This window comes from Pinus tabuliformis, chromosome 2_1 (genome assembly GCF_031772625.1).
Source record: "Pinus tabuliformis cultivar Carrire ecotype Pingquan chromosome 2_1, CPIR1, whole genome shotgun sequence".
NCBI lineage: Eukaryota > Viridiplantae > Streptophyta > Pinopsida > Pinales > Pinaceae > Pinus > Pinus tabuliformis.
Window position 1 is genome coordinate 327,666,665 of NC_142299.1, and position 17,031 is coordinate 327,683,695.

Here is a 17,031-nt window from a genome sequence, read left to right on the forward strand (position 1 = left end):
GGAAAAGGCCCGATCCACTCCAAATTTTGGCCAAAGCCTCTTTGACTGAGCATGGTACTTTATTGGGGACTCCCAGCCCAAATTTCAAGAAATTTGGAGAAAATTTTGTCAATTGTGAATTTTTTGTGCCAAACACAGGTTTTCTCCACCAACGGGTCGCGCGCCGCGCGCGACCTTTTCGTTGGGCAACTCCTTTTTGGGAAAACTCAGAATTTTTGGATTTTTCATGCAAAGATACACTTTCTCAGCCATTGCCAAGAAATTTCACCAAGTTTTGGGCCTCCAGAAAGTCAAAAAACAAGCAAAAAATGACTTTCTGCCACCTTTTTGACACATAGGAAGCAGTCTTGGGAGATTGCAATTTTGGAGGGGCAAATGGCCACCAAATTCAGAAATTCCACTGGGGTTGGAAATTAGACATCCAGAACTTTCCAACAAGCCCACTTTTGTCTCATTTTAACACCGGTAAGTACCTAAAAATCAGCTTCAAAGTAGCGCGACCCGTTCAAGAAGAGGGCGCGACCCGTTGGGCAGTTTTCACAGGAATTCATCTACAGCTCAGGAATTCACCCAGTTTTGACCAGTTTTGACTTGTGACGGGATTTTTCACACTATTTGATGTAATTAATGTATTTTCATGTTGACATGACACTTATTTACCTATTCTAGAAGATTCATTCATGTGATAGGTAAAAATTTATTGAATGAATTGGTTTCCTAGCTTATAGAGGCAAGTTGTTTTGACTGCCTAGATTTTAGTGCTCAGTTTAGAATTGGTTGAAACAGCTCCTAGGATAATGAGCTCGACCCCTATAGGCAAGCAAAGGTGTTAGCTTGCCTATATTATGTATTTTCTTAGTCATTTTCAGAGGTTGGGAGGTTGGACTCTTGAGGGAGAAGCTCTATTGTATTACTCATTGTATCTCTGCAATTTTGGCAAAGGAAGAAAGACCAGGGTTTTGCTGTCCTTTTAGGGATTCCTGTGGTTACATGTATTGATGGTGTGTTTCTCTTTGTACTTGTAAGTTTGTTATGTGATTCATCTTCTTACTTTTCCTTCTGCAAATTAGTCAAATGAAGTGGTAAAGCAAAATTCATGATTGCCATGCGCTGCTTTTAGGTTTGCTTAATATTTATGTTTTCATCTGTCTAAATAGAACTCTTGAAGGTTTCTTGCTCTCTTTAGCTCCTCACCAGTCATTCCTATCCATTCACTTAATTTAAAGGCATCAGTACAGTCTCCTAACTTGCCCCAAAGAACCCCCTGCAAAAACTGTGTCTAATCCCCGCACCCAGAATTGCCTTTCCCCAACTTTCCACCAAAACCCTAAAAATTGCAAACCAAACCTTTAAATCAGTTTACTAGCCTAAAATCAGTGTTTCCTCATTGGCTATCTCGCCCGTTGAAGATATTTACCGAGATAGACCGGAGAGAGCCCTCTCCTGCCCCGTAGGGCTAGCTACGAGGCTAAGTAGTTTGATGTTGCCTTGGAGTTTACCTTTTTCAGCCTGAGGTGAAATTTCAAGCGCTAACAAGATCCACCAAAACCATAACTCAAAAGTAAATAATCCATATTTTTATCTTCAAATCCATTCTCTTGATGCACAACTAGTTTGGTTGTAGCTAAAATTCCTTATTTATCACTCTAATCTACTGCACCATTCACACTAGGATGGAATATTCCTTTAGGTTGAGTGTCTTCCTTCTTCAAGCCCTTCTTCTTTGTTTTCTTTTTTTTTCTCCCATTTAGCTCTCCACAACTACTTATATTATCACCACCAAACATGATCTCCAATCAGTCCCATATTTCTTTGGCATATTTTTAAATCACTTATTTTATTCACATCCACATTATGGAGATTATCATACAATATGCATCTCACTAGAGCATCCTACTACAATACACTAGATAAAGATGGAGATTCACCACATCCTTCACAAGAAAGATTCTAATAGTCGTACCCATGAGATAATTGTAAATATTCACCCTATCTTTCCATGCCTTGAAATTTGTTTTCATGAGAGGAGAGACTCTTGAAGGATGAATTCCAAAAAAAACAAAAATCAAAATTTTCACCTAATCTTCCCGAATCTACTATCCAATGATTAAGTTACTACTAAGAGTCATTCTCTGATACGACTTGTTAGAAACCTTGAGCACTACTAAGGGGGGAGTGAATCAGAAGTGTAAGTTATGACCACTTTATGGGTGAGCACATGGAATTGGGTTAAATGTTTTGGCAAAGAGAGGGTCCGTTTTGGTGAAACAAGGATGCTCAATCGAGCAATTTTAAGTGTTTGATTGAGAAATTAAGTGCTCGATCAAACTTCATAGGTGCTTAAACATGGCTTGTGTTATCAACCATCTCACAAAAATATAGAAAAGATAGATCAACAACTTCAAAATCAGCCTCTTCAAGGGGGAAACCTCCTTTACATTGCACAAATGAACAATTCTTTTATGATACAAATGACTAAACCTCCTTTCTCTATATAGGAGTCTAAGGGGTCACAATATAATCAAAGACGAAATAACAATAATAATATAAGGGCACAACAATAAAAATAGTGGGATTTTATGGGGCACACTAATAACAATATGGGGACAATAGGGGCACAATAATAAAAATAAAGGCTGCAATGACAATAGTAATGGGGGAATCACTAGTATTATAGGAACCTAACATGCCCCTCTCATTAAAGAAAGTGTTGTCCTCAACACTTGAGTAGTTCTTGGATGCTTCTATATAAAATTATCATCCTCCCATGTGGAATCTTCAGCGGGTAAGTTCTTCCAATTGTTGAGATACTACGAAATTGATCAATTTCATAGCTGTCGAGTTCTTGTTTTTGTGATTACTTCAAGTTCCAATATGATTTTTCCTTCCTCATCAAGTTCTAGAAATATCATTTGAACTGGGATCTTGTCACATATAACCTTGTTTAAACTGAAACATGGAAAACTGGGTGCACTCGGGAAGCTACATGAAGCTCCAATTTGTATGCCATAGTACCAATCTTTTGCAACACCTTGTATGGACCATAATAATTTTGTGATAATTTATTATCCTTCTTAGATTGCTTGAGGGAAATTTGTTTATATGGTTGTAGTCATAGGAATACCCAATCACCTACATCAAAACCTCTCTCACCGCGATGTTGATCTGCATGTTGTTTCATTCTATTTCATGCCAAAGTGAGGTTATCCTTTAAGAGATGGAGAACTTGTTGTTGATGCTCAATGTGATCTTCCACTGGTTGAAACTTATAATTTTCTCTTAAATATGATGTGCTGGATGGTGGATGATATCCATAAAGTGCCATAAATGGGGTCATTTTTGCTGCAGTATGGAAGGAAGTGTTATACCACCATTCAGCCAGAGGCAAACATTTGACCCATTGTGTCTGTTTATCAAAGACAAAGAAACTAAAATATCCTTCCAAACATTTGTTTATTATCTTAGTTTTCCCATCATAATGAGGGTGATAAGATGATATATGAGCTAATTGAGTACCGATACAAGAAAATAATTATGACTAATTTTTTTTAGTGAAAATGGGATCTCTATCACTTACAATAAACTTTGGGTTTCCAAGTAGCTTTTGAATTGTTTCCATAAATACAATAGAAACTGTACTAGCTTTAACCGGATGAGATAATGCACAAAAGTGTGCATACTTAGTAAGTCTGTCAACTACCACCATGATGACACTCTTTCCTTTGGACTTGGGTAAACCTGTGATAAAATCCATTGAAACCTCCTTCCAACGTTGGCTTGGAATGGATAAAGGTTGTAATAGACTTGGGGTCTTAATTGTTTAAACTTTATTTTGTTGGCAAATGAAACATTGCACCACAAACTTTTGAATATTCGATTTAAGGCCATCCCAAAAAAATTCCTTCTTAACCATGTGGTAAATTTTTAAAAATCCTGAGTGCCTTCCTAAGGGAGAAGTATGCAATTCCATAAGAATCTTTTGTTTGAGTTGGGAATTCTTACGTAGGTATAAGCGATCTTTGTACCAAAACGAATTATTTTTCTAGCTAAATGTATCAGATGTGCTGGGATCTTGTTGTAGATTTTGAATGAGTGCCCATACTTCTTCATCATTCTTCCATTCATCCTTTCTTCATTTATCCAATCTGGTTGGATAATAGAAATGGCGCAAATCAATGCTTCCACATCCTCATCCTTTCTTGAGAGTGCATCTACTAGAACATTTTTCTTCTCTTTTTTGTAGATGATTTCAAAGTCATAACCCAACATCTTTGTGACCCATTTTTTCTGCTCTCCTAAAGATAATCTTTGTTCTAAAATGTATTTAAGACTGTCATGATCCATTTTTACCTTGAAGTGTCTTCGCATTAGGTAGGGTCGCCATTTCTTAAGTGCATCTAGTATTTCCAACATTTCCTTCTCATAAATAGCTTTGTGTAAATACTTTCCTTTGATTGGATGACTTTCGAAAGTAATGGCTTTTTCTTCTTGCATTAAAACAATGCCAATTCCATTTCCTAAGGCATCACATTCCACAATAAAGGTTTTTGTGAAGTCTGACGTATCTAAGACCGGTGCTTGGCACATTACCTCTTTAATATGTTCAAAGGCCTTTGTTGCTTATGGAGTTCATGAAAATGCATCTTTCTTCAGTAATGTTAGAGGTGCTGCTATTCTCTCATAATTCTTAACAAACTTTTGATAATACCCTATCAACCTAAGAAATCCTCACAGATGCTTTATGGATGTGGGGATTTTCCATTCCTTAATGGCTTTAATTTTTCTAAGGTCTACCTTAACACCTTCATAAGATACAATATAACCTAGATATTCCACCTCTTGTACTCCAAAGAAACATTTGGAGATTTTTTCATATAATTGTTTCTCCTCCAATAGTTTAAGCACCCTATCAACATGTTCAACATGTTCCTTCCAAGACTTGTTGTAGATTGGTATATCATCAAAAAATACTAACACACATTTTATAAGGAAGGGTTTGAAAATGGAATTCATCATACCTTGAAATGTAGAAGGTGCATTGATAAGGCCAAAAGGCATGACCAAAAACTCATAACGGCCCTCATGAGTTCTAAATGTTGTTTCCAGAATGTCTTTAGTCTTTATTCGGATTTGATGATATCCTAAATGAGGATCCAACTTGGTGAAGTAAATTGATCCATGAAATTAATCCAATAATTCATCAATGATAGGAATGGGAAATTAACCTTTAATAGTGAGCTTGTTGATCTCCCTATGATACAGACACATGCGCGATGTTCCATCCTTCTTGTGCATCAATACTACTAGAGCCAAGAAATAAATTTGACTAGGTTGAATTATACCAGCCTCTAGCATTTCTGCAACCATACATTCAATTTCACTCTTTTGGGCATAGGGATATTTGTAAGGCCTGATGTTTGGAGGAACACTTCTTGGAATCAAACGAATAGCAAGATCATGATCAAAAATAAGTGGTAGGCCTTTAGGAGTCTAAAATACCTTGGAATGAATGTCCAAAACATTTTGAAGATCAGGAGAAATAGATGATTTCAATGTGGGAACCTCTAGTGAACATAATTGTGCAATTATGCCCCGTTATTCTTTCTTTAGAAGCTTTGTCATTCCGTTAGAGCTGATTAACTTTCCCGGTTTCCCTGCGATACCCCTTAATTCAACTTTCTTTCCTTCTGAACAAAATTTCATGAAAATTTATTGAAAATAAAAGCTATTGTAGCCAAGGATTGTAGCCATTGGATTCCTAGTACAACATCAACACCACCCATTGGAATATAAAACATTGGGTTATTCAATACATATTCTCCCATGGATATCTTGATATTATGGCACTTTCCAGAGCAATTTATGGTTCCTACACTTGCAACCATCACTTGATACTCTGGTGCTAGATATAGGAAGAAATTCAATTCCTTGGCTATCTTACAATGAATAAAATTATGGGTAATTCCTGAATCAATCAACACTATTACCTTTTTATTCTTGATATGCCCTTCTATATTGAGAGTTTGAGGAGTGGTAATTTACAAGATATGGTAAACTTCATTTCTTCTTTCTCTAGGGTTTGTTCCTGGTGTATATCCTCTTCGTTTGACATTTCGGGTTCCTCTTCTTCCTCCTCTTCACAATCTATGTAAAATAATTTCTTCTTAGCACACTTATGACCTTTAGTGTATTTTCTTTCACAACTATAACAAAACTCTTTTGCTCTTTCTTCTTCCAATTGTTGTGGTGTCAACCTTGTAGGTTGTGGAAGGCTAGGGGCAACAACACTTCCATATTTATAGTTATGAGTGTTAGGCTTACTAGTTGCCATAATTTTGCTTTCCATTTTTCTTGCCAACCTGAATGCCTTCTCCAATGAATCAAGTTCCCAAAGGTGAACCTCATGTTGGATTTTATTCTTTAAAGTCCCTATGAACACATCAATCCTATATGATCCTTTGGAATATCTTTCACCCTTATATTCAATTTTTGTAAGTCCTTAATGTGCTCCATCATTGAACCCTTTTGTTGGAGATTATCAATTGGCTAAAAAGGTTTTGCTTTTTGTATCCTCATAATGTGCTATCATTTCTTCTGTAAAAATTTCCCAAGTGACAATTTGTTTATGAGAGAAAAGCCATTGATACCATGCAAACTGATTTGGTTCCAAATATAAAGTTGCAATGCAGAAGTTTTGTGTGTTTTGCACATTATGGATATCGAAATATTGCTCCATCTATAGTATCCATGTTACGGGATCCTTGCCATCAAAATTCCTCATATCAATATTTGGAACATGGTGGGTCTTCAATCGATTGTTAGAGTCTATGAAATCATAATTAACGTTTCTTTTGTTCTCAAAATGAGTTTCCTTTACTACTTTTTCACGATTAGTAAACATTTCTTGTCGAAAATTTATCAAATCTGTATTCAAATCTTCCATTTTTCCTTCCATCTTAGCTTCCACGTCATTCTTCTTAGCTTCTACATCTTTCTTTAAACCATCCATATTAGCTTCCACATCATTCATCTTAGCTTCCGCGTCATTCATCTTAGTTTTCATGACTTTTTTTAAACCATCCATATTATCTTCCATGGCATCCATCTTAGCTTCCACGCCTTTCTTTACACCATCCATCTTAGCTTCTGTTAATTTTTGTGAGAGTGAATTTTGTTGCACTCCGTCTCGTAATTTTGATATATCATGTTGAATTTTTTCCTCTTTTTCATGATTAATACTAGAGATTTCAAGTTTCTTACTAGGTCTTTCCATTTTCTTTCTTTGGAGCATCAATTAATGATAATTATCCTTCGCTATTCCCTTTGAATTCCTTCAAACTAGTTTTTCAAACCAAACTTATCCAAAATTTAAAAAGCAAAAACTACACACCTTTTTTCACTTTGTAGGAGCTCGATGTTGAATCTGATGTATATCTAAAATTTCAGATCTCCAAGGTCTGAAATTGTGAAATGTGGTAGCCCTTTGAGTCCTCTTTCCAATGCCACTAGTCTGATTGAAATTGTATATTCCCTTTGAATTCCTTCAAACTAGTTTTTCAAACCAAACTTATCCAAAATTTAAAAAGCAAAAACTACACACCTTTTTTCACTTTGTAGGAGCTCGATGTTGAATCTGATGTATATCTAAAATTTCAGATCTCCAAGGTCTGAAATTGTGAAATGTGGTAGCCCTTTGAGTCCTCTTTCCAATGCCACTAGTCTGATTGAAATTGTATTCTCCAAGAAAGAGTTATGCCCAATCACCCAAGATTACTTGATTATAGACTTTTTCAGTACAACAAACTTGTATGAAGTGCCACGTGTCACTATTTCAACCTTCGGACCTGAAAACGATGCATAGAAAACTATAGTCTGTCCTCTTTCTATAACTTCTTACGACATTTCAATCTAATACTCAGAGAGAAAGTTATGATGATTTTCCCAAGGTCACCTGTTTGGGATGTAATTCAGGACCCTGAAAAAACCCTAACTTCCTTAGATCATATCTTCGAAAATATAGTGAGAAAAGAAATTAAAGTGGGACTTGAGGATCATCAAGATTTTAACTCAAATGGGTTTTTGTTTTTAGCTCTGGAACCTCTCAAAAGACAAGTTATAGTGAAAATTACACGATGACCTGTTTGGAGCAGCGAAATCCTAGAATCCAAAGCTCTGATACCAAATGTTATGAACCAGCTCACAAAAAGATAGAAAAGATAGATCAATGACTTCAAAATCAGCCTCTTTGATGGGAAAACGTCCTTTACATTACACAAATTAACAATTCTTTTATGATACACATGAGTAAACCTCCTTTCTATATATAGGAGTCTAAGGGGTCACAACGTAATCAAAGCCGAAATAACAATAATAATATAAGGGCACAACAATAACAATAGTGGGTTTCTATGGGGCACACTAATAACAATATGGGGACAATAGGGGCACAATAATAACAATAAGGGCTATAATGACAATAGTAATGGGAGAATCACTAGTATTATAGGGACCTAACAACTCAATCGAGTGTTTAATCAAATCATCGATCGAGCTCCTTTCTAACCCAAGTTAGAAGTTTGATACAGAGTTAGGGCTTGATCGAGCTATATGGTTCGATCGATCTCTATGGATTGATCAAGTACTATGGGTTGATCAAGCCCTTTTGCTTATTTAAAAACTCAAGTTTTGGTATATGCAAGCTGTTTTGTGGAGACCGAGAGGAGAAAGGAGTTCAACAAAAGATTTCTAAGCTTGACCGAGATGAAGGAACTCAATTAAACTACCCATCAACCCTGCCAACGACTCAGAGAATCAAGAGAAGGTAGGTTTCCTGTAATTTTTGTCTTTTTTATTTAATTTTTCTTTCAGAATAAAAGAAATTAATTTAGAAGAAATACCTGCTATACAAAAACCACAAAAACCACCATGAAAACAACCAAAAAAACCAAAAAAACCCTTGAAAACCAGAAAAAAAAACCTAGAAAACTCACCAAGAAAACCCTTAAAGACCAAAAACAACCTAGAAAACCGCCAAGAAAACTCTTGAAGACCATAAACAACCTAGAAACCACCAAGAAAATGCATGATGACCACCTAAAAAAAACTCTAATTTAGGTGCTTTAATTTTTTATTTTATTTTATTGTATAAGTTATTTGGAATATATATATTTTTTTATTGTATAAATTATTTTAGGTTTTAATGTTTTTTATTAGGAATTTAGTGAAATAAATTAAAAAAAAAATAAATTGTTATTTAAAATACATTTTAAATTTTGAACAAATTTGACCATAAATATGCCCAAAAATATTCCAAAGCAGAGAACAACTAAACTCTAACCAACAAATAAATAAATTAGCAACTTAACTTTATATTGATGTGATGAATATGATTGCTCATGATGAACATCTATTAAATCAAATAACAAATTTTATTTTAAATGTTTTTTTAATAATAAATATAGTAATTTGTTTTAAAAAATTAATTATACTTAAATAAAATATGAAAAAAATTAAAAGTCTAAAATAAGAAATTTTTCTTACTTAATTAAATTTTATATATATATATATATCTATATCTATATATATATATATATATATATATATATATATATATATATATATATAGTGTGGTTCACGAACACTCTGGTCAATGAGAGGTCGCTATGTCCACAGAAAAATTTGGGCAATCGCCCCTTGGCCTACTGGAAAGACCTAACCCCAAGGGCTTCGAGAAGATTCGACCCTGTGACCACCCGATGGTGAGAAACGATTTTTTACCAATTGAGCTAACTCTTGGGGCTGTAATTACATTATATATATATATATATATATATATATATATATATATAAAGTTATATATAACATAGCTAACATATATATAACTATAACATAATATTTAAAACATGTTTAACATAATATATAATATATTATAGAGAGTTAAACATGTTAAATATTATATTATATATATATATATATATATATATATATATATATATATATATATATATCAAATTTCAACAATGCATAATTGATACATACATTAAATCCATGATGAAAAATACATTTAAAGTGAATATAAACATTTTGGCTCTTTTCTAATTTGTACCATATCGTTTCATTATGTAGTGCGTTGTACCTAGAACTCATCATGTGTCGAAGTCAAACATTATAAGAACTTGTCTTATGGAGTATTTGGTTGGCATGAAATTTTATTAGTTTTGCAATTAGGCTTATTTAAACTTGATACATATATTTACATATTTTTGCTCTGTGAATAAAATGCATTATTTAGAAATGGGAAAAGGTTAGATTTGATCACTTTTTTGGATTGTGTTTAGGACTTCAACCTAGATTATTCTACTTGAGTTTATAAATGGTTTTCCTGTCAACATTTTTTCTATGACTACATTTTTTTCTTTAATTAATCTATATGTATTATATGTAATTTGTAGAGCCATCTATGATACGCCCCCCAACCGCATCCCATTGGAGTGTTGAGTGATTTTCTATAGATGGTCAGGCTTGTAATAAATCATGTAGCCCAACTAGAGTGTGTGTTTCGCTCATAGATCCTCCCTCTGACACCAGATGGAGTGTAAAAGGCAGTGTTTTTGTCTTTGTTGATGATATTGCTACTAATAGTGGACCTTCTTCACCTATTGCAAGTAGACCTATTGAATTTTAAATCCACTTTCAACTTTATGTGTTTATGACTTGAAATTGTCTTTAATTTTTAAATCATTTTCAATTTATGTGTTTGAATTCAACATATGTTATTATGCTTCCAGTATGTTATATATGTTAAACTATGTTTATGATTTGCTACCCTTAGTTAGGCCAAGATGAGGTCAAAATGTAGCGTCTATCCCTCCATGGAACAATGTTATAACCAGTAACACAGTTGAGGATGTTAAGGCCTAAAAAAAATGGATCACATGAGAGTTGGATAAAATATCTACTAGTTCACCGACTAGGCATAGTTTTTCTTTGATGTTGGATAGAATCAATAGGTTAATCGAGACACACTAGAGGGCAGGCTCACAAAGCTACCTCCTATATTCCATACATAGGATTAGGAGGTTGGAGGTTAGAGGCCAACATACATGGAAGGTGGTGAATGACACCACCAAGAACATTGATGTTCGTGGGGAGTTATTTGACATCGATACAAAATATCATGCTAGACATGCTAGTCTGATTCCACTAAAATAGTTTAAGAATGTTGATATGACCCCTTTTGTTTATGATCGATTCATTGGCACTTGGGTCCAGTTCCCCCACCATGATTAGTCCCCATTTAATTTGCAAAGCATATATATGCATAGTTCATGCTACATCTACGGTCAAATTACACCAACACCTTTGACATTGTTTCCACGACCATATCAAAGTGTGGAATTGCCGATAGATCTAGAGAAGTCATCGTAGCTCGCCACTAAGACAAGACATACCATTGTAGATAACATGCAAAGGACATTGGCTATCGCACATGTCACATTACATGAAGAGATGAGTAGGCCACCTTTGTTTCCTTGTGACCCATTAGTTCCATTACATGATGATTCATATATCGAGTGTCTAGGGTGTGACTAGATTTTGTCACATGCATGTATGTGTCGTGATACCATATGCGACACTAGGAGGGTGCAAAACCCATGTGACATAAACCAGGAACATATATATGGAGATTTTGACTCTTACCGTCAAATTATACATTAAATTCATATCATATTGCATTTACTTTAACAAGTTCATGATAACATGCATACACATCCAAACTACATAGATGAACTTCTAAGGTCATCTACGGGGGTAGTTGAATAGCCAAAGCAACCTCTTGTAGTGCATGTTTCCATGGATCAATCTCCTCCACCTCCACCACAGATTATTCATGTGGAGGAAAGTCAATATGTACAACCACATGGACTAGTAGTTAAGGTAAAAAAGTTTATTCCTAATATTTCAACATTTTCATTTTTCAAGTTACATATATGCATGTTAATTAAGTCATATACTAATTATAATTTGTATTTTCCATTGTGTACATAGGCCCAAATGTAGATTGGTGTCGATGTCGTAGTTATGTGGACACATGAGTGGGATGTAGGGTATGGAGGCATTAAGCCATAGGGAGGGGAGCACCAAACCAATATTAATGAGACCCCCATCCCACCTAACTTCCATTTGCACTCGACTGAGCCACAGGCAATGGGCTAATTAAATGCATAGTTAAACATCATTTATTCCCATATTGTTTATTTTGTACAAATAATGTTCTAATTAATTGGAATTTGAATGTGTTACATTGCAGTACTGTATTATGGATGCTTACTGTGTGCAGCGGAACACACATAACAATTCTAGAAGTGATACTTTCTAGAGTGTATCATAGATAGTTTCTATATTTTCATGCTCATTTCATAGGGCACATTCACATGACATACTTCGTATAATTTCATACATGGACAATTTATGGATGCATGAATATTATTTAAGTTTATGGATGCTTATTATTTCAGTTTATGGACGTTCATGTACAATGTAATTTGTATATATTTTCATATGGACAATTTATTATCATGCATTTATTGCTTCAGTTTATGGACCTTTATTAATTTTGTTTATGGATTTTCATTAAATTTTAGTTTATGGATTTGTTAATTATTTCGCTAGTTTAATTTTTTTTCTGTAGTATAATTTTTATTAAAAAATATAACAACTTTAACTTATGAGGAAATAAACTAAAAAAATAAGTACAATCTTAGACTATGATGCAAGTCACTTTGATACTTAAAATGAAATAAAATATGTCATGGTTCAATTAAAAAATATAAATAAGATTGAAATAAGTTTTAAATTCAATTTTAAAAGATGTCTTCAACTCGTAAACAACAAATAAGTTTTATTAAACTTTATTTCTTTTGAGGTCATCTACAGGAGCTTAGTCATAACATGATATAAGTCATATGTATTGAAATTTAATATAAAAAAAATAATTAATGATATGGTTTTATATAATTTTATGAATTTTCCAAAATTTACTCGACCACCCAAATACAATCAGTTCCTTATCTTAAGACCTTCAATTAAGAACATTCAAGAAGTAAAATTAAAAAAAAAGACAATTTTGATTTCTAACTTCAAAGACTAAAAAAATATGTCCTTGATCTCACTGTTGCAGCTCCAAAAAATATAGTTACCAAAATTAATATAATGGAGCCTACTTCATATATATTCTTGATAGGTGAGGAGGTTGTGTGTGCTCGCAAAGCCTTAGTGTAATAATTCTATTGAGGATAAAATCTTATTTGCGTTGTTAGTGGATATACAAATTGTGAGAATTTTACCACTTAAATTCTGTGTAATACTGTATATTCTTGTAAATGAGTTTTGTATACAAATTTTGATTCTTTTGTCAAGGTAAATTTACTTAACATGGATTCTCAAATTTTGGGTTTTAGATTGTTAAGCCTTCTTTTAAATAGTATATATTACAGTATATATATGTAATGCCAAGAACCAACAACAGGGTGCTCATACGTACATGTTACATGGTTTAAGTGTGGAGGATTTTCTATTGGCACTCGTAATTTCTCACTATCTCATGGACGACCAATCTACTATAGAATTTCTCCAGAACCTTGCATCCATTGCAAGGGGAGAAACCCTCCTCATCGAACCCAAATTTGATAGAACCTCCTTGAAACCTCAGATTTTCCGCATATCAATCACCAACATCATGACTTAGTGGAACACCGAGCCAGTATGTCTACATTCATTGCATCAGGCACAGAGGTTCAAAAAATCTTCCGGAAATTAAAACCTATAGAAAATTTACATTCACCCTGAAGATGCTGAACACTTGAAACGAAAGGAAATGAAAGAAAATACCATCAGCAGGTGCTTTACATTCGAAGTGATTCTATAGACCATTTACAATCACTCCGAAGATGCTGCAACACCTGAAACAGAAGGCAATGAAAGAAAATACCATCGGCAGGTGCTCTACATTCGAAGTGAGGGTGGCTCAGGAGTCAGGACAACTAATATATGGAAACATTAATGCTGTCCAGTTGTATATGCCCAAATGTTAGATTTAAATAAGTGCATTATCAGCAAGTGCTCTACATTTAAAGTGATATGGCTCAGGACAACCAATATATAAACACATTAATGAGTTCAAGTGGTATATGTTAAACTGTTAGATTTAAACAAATAAATCTAATGATAGAAATAGATTTATTTGTCAGACTGTTAGATTTAAACAAATAAATCGAATGATAAAAATAGATTTAGACAAGTATATCATCAACAGATGCTCTACATTCGAAGTGATAATGGCTCAGGACAACTAATATATAAACACATTAATGAGTTCAAATTGTATATGTGAGACCGTTAGATTTAAACAAATAAATCCAATGATAAAAATATACCGCACGACGCATTAATGGGCCTATGGCTTGGGCCACTTATGGCAGGCAAGAACGAAGGCGGTATTCGAGAACACACAGAAGTCCATGCATTAATGGGCCTATGGCTTGGGCCAGTTATGGCAGGCAAGAACGAGGGCGGTATTCGAGGACACACACAGAAGTCCATGGTGCCATTTGCAGTGGACATACGTTCCAATGTAAATCCACCCCTACTCATAGGGTTTGTAGGTAACCGAGTCGTTAAATCCATCTTTACTTATAGGGTTTGTTCCAAGGTAAATCCACCCCTACTCATAGGGTTTGTAGGTAACCGAGTCGTTAAATCCATCTTTACTTGTAGGGTTTGTAGGCAGTTTAGGTAGACGAATTGTCGGACCATCAAAAGTGGTCGGAATCTGCATTATAAAATTTCAAAATTTTTTGTAGAGGCAGTGTTTGAATCTTGGATTCAACACCATCAAATTATGGAAATTTTGAAGTTTAACAACTATAACTTGAATTTACAAAAAATCTTGCCAAATTTTCTCTAAATATGACCAGAATTTCCATAACTTTCCAGACAATTGCTTGTGCTCGTTAGACTACAACGGCCAATGCAACTGTACCGGCACAGGAAGTGAAGGAGAATTCGCTATAGTATTGAGTGGCAGAGATCCAGAAGGCAATAACATCCATCACAGATGATTATGTTTGATCTCATATAGATACCGGCACAGGAAGTGAAGGAGAATCCGCTATAGTATTGTGTGGCAGAGATCTAGAAGGCAATAACATCTATCACAAATGATTATGTTTGATCTCATATAAATATGTTGGAGATATACTGTACTACAACTTGGATTTACAAAAAATCTTGTCAGATTTTCTCTAAATATAACCAGAATTTCTATAACTTTTAGGAAAATTCCTTTGGCTCGTTAGACTACGGCGTAGGTAACCGGGGTGGTCACGACCAATGCAACTAGGAGAATTTGCTATCATATTGTGTGGCAGAGATCCAGAAAGGTATAACATCCATCACAGATGATTATGTTGGATCTCATATAGATATGACGGAGATATACTGTATTATAACTTGGATTTACAAAAAAATCTTGCCAAATTTTCTCTAAATATAAGCAAAATTTCTATAACTTTTTGGACCGGCGAAATAACGGGGTGGTCACGGCCAATGCAACTGCACCGGCACAGGAAGTGAAGGAGAATTTGCTATCGTATTGCGTGGCAGAGATCCAGAAGGCAATAACATCCATCACCGATAATTATGTTTGGTCTCATATAGATATGCTGGAGATATACCGTCATCCCGGGAACTTCTTCCTGTCTCCCGTGGAAGTTAGGATACTATGAATTTGATTTGGGGGCGGGGGAAGCCAGTATATATAGGTCCCATTTCGGAAACATAGCGGCTCACTTTGTACTTATGATCTCGAATGGCTCCCAAGAAGGGATTAACGTCCGGATTACGTTGGGACCGTCTCACATGAAAAAAGTTGAACAGCTCGTTAGCAAGCTCTAGAGTAAACTCAATAATAAATGTTTTTTTCGAGGTTTTTTTTAATGTATTTTTTTGTAATTTCAAGTGTGATTTTTTTGGAAAGTTTTCATGTTTATTTTTTTATTTCATTTGTTTGGAATTTGGTAGAGATTTATTGAAATCACAAATTTTACATTTGAACTTTTCACAATGGAAGTGCGCTAAAAGTTTTTGAGGGTGTTGAATCTATATATATATATATATATATATATATATTCAAAAAACCAGTTTAAATAACACAAATCAAGATTTCACTGTAACCCTTTTTGTCCAATGCCAGAAACTCCAAAAGTCTCACTTAAATACTACTCCCTATATTTTGAGATATAAGGGTGAGGTTGACTCTGACTTAGTGTATAATGCAACTTTTTCATTGCCATGTGGTAATTTTTTTTATTCAGTGAGAAAGCCATTTGCAGAGTGAAATTGCAACACCAACATCATCATACGTCTCCACATTGCTGATTCAAATAAGTCTTCACATTGCATTCCAATAACATTTAGGAGTAGTTTAAATGACAAAGAATGAAAATGAAAAGGCGGAGTAGAGATTGCTCTTCTCAATATTCAAAATAGCTAAATATACTACATTATAAACATCAATAATAAATTACTAGCATAGAACTCGACACTTACGGAGTAGAACTGAAGTAAAATTGAAGTGTCTATGACACCTAGCAAACAAAAGAATCAAAAGTGATGACGCTTAGCAGATAGTGAGATTAATATCTCAACATCCCCTCCTAATATCAATTGTTACATGTAGAGGCACTCATAATGCCTAATTCTTTTCTTTGAAATCCAAATACATTCTTCCCCAATGGCTTTGTGAAGATATTTGCAAGATGATCTATGGAACCACAAAAATCAAGGACTATGTCCCCGTCAAAGCTCACGGATGAAATGAAAACGTGTGTCAATGTGCTTGCTTCTTTTGTGGAAAACATGATTTTTTGATAAAGAAATCGCTGAACTTTCATCACAATAAATTGGAGTTGGCTCTTTCTGAACATTTTAAATATCTTTCAATAATCTTCTCAACCACACTGCTTAACAAGT

General features: G+C 34.4%; 1 pseudogene; it reads left to right on the forward strand.

Moving 5' to 3' along the window:
* The window catches only part of LOC149200171 (omega-hydroxypalmitate O-feruloyl transferase-like), a 44,887-nt pseudogene extending 28,933 nt beyond the window's left edge, over positions 1-15,954 (forward strand).
* Positions 15,955-17,031: the final 1,077 nt, after the last annotated feature.